The sequence below is a fragment of the Notothenia coriiceps genome, unplaced genomic scaffold (assembly GCF_000735185.1).
Source record: "Notothenia coriiceps isolate Sejong01 unplaced genomic scaffold, NC01 NC01_scaffold00003414, whole genome shotgun sequence".
NCBI classification, from domain to species: domain Eukaryota; kingdom Metazoa; phylum Chordata; class Actinopteri; order Perciformes; family Nototheniidae; genus Notothenia; species Notothenia coriiceps.
In genome coordinates, this window is record NW_011336115.1 from 272,528 (window position 1) to 273,750 (window position 1,223).

Here is a 1,223-nt window from a genome sequence, read left to right on the forward strand (position 1 = left end):
GTTGGCAGGACCCCCGGTAGAAGAGTAGTCGGCGGGACCTCCAACGGCACAGGACATAGGGTTGGCAGGACCCCCAGCGGAACCTCCAACGGCACAGGACATGGGACTTGAGTGGAGACTCGAGGAAACTTGAGAGTTGACTTGAGAGGGATCTTGAGAGGGAACTTGAACGGAGACTTGAGATGGGACTCGAGAGGAGACTCGAGAGAGAGAGAGGGCTTGAGAGGGACCTCGAGAGGTGACTTGAGAGTTGACTTGAGAGGTGACTTGAGAGGGATCTCGAGAGGGAACTTGAAAGGGAACTCGAGAGGGGACCAGAGAGGGAACCCGAGAGGGAACTCGAGAGGGAACTCGAGAAGTGTCTTGAAAGGGGACTCGAGAGGTAGCTCGAGAGGAGACTCGAGAGGTGACTCGAGAGGAGACTTGAGAGATGACTTGAAAGGGGACTCAAGAGGGAACTCGAGAGGAGACTTGAGAGGGAACTGGAGAGGAGACTTGAGAGATGACTCGAGAGGGGACTCGAGAGGGAACTGGAGAGGAGACTTGAGAGATGACTCGAGAGGGGACTCGAGAGGGAACTGGAGGGGTGCCGACAGGACACAGGGAGCTGGCTTCGGGCGGATAGACAACAGGAGACGAGGTGCTGGAGTCGGCCGGTACGCCGACAGGACACGGGGTGCTGGCGTCGGCCGGAGACGAGGGGCTGGAGTCGAAACCATGGCTGCTGGGGCCAGGACTGAGGCTGGAACCATGGCTGCTGGGGCCAGAACTGGGGCTGGAACCATGGCTGCTGGGGCCAGAACTGGGGCCGGAACCATGGCTGCTGGGGCCAGAACTGGGGCTGGAACCATGGCTGCTGGGGCCAGAACTGGGGCCGGAACCATGGCTGCTGGGGCCAGAACTGGGGCCGGAACCATGGCTGCAGGGGCCTGTACTGGAGCCGGAACCATGGCTACTGGGGCCAGAACTGGGGCCGGAACCATGGCTGTGTGGGCCGGTTCTGTAGCCAGAACCATGGCTGCTGGGGCGCGGGCTGCTAGCCTGGCCTTGCGACTCCTTCTCTTAGCAGCCGTGGACCTCCATAAGCCAGACGAGTTCCGGAATACGACTCCTGGACAGGAGCAGGAACTGGGGCAGAAGCACGGGTTGACTTCAGACGGAACCCACCGAGGCGTATGGTGCCAGGTTGGGAATTGGGAGACAGGGAGCTAGCATGCCTGGGG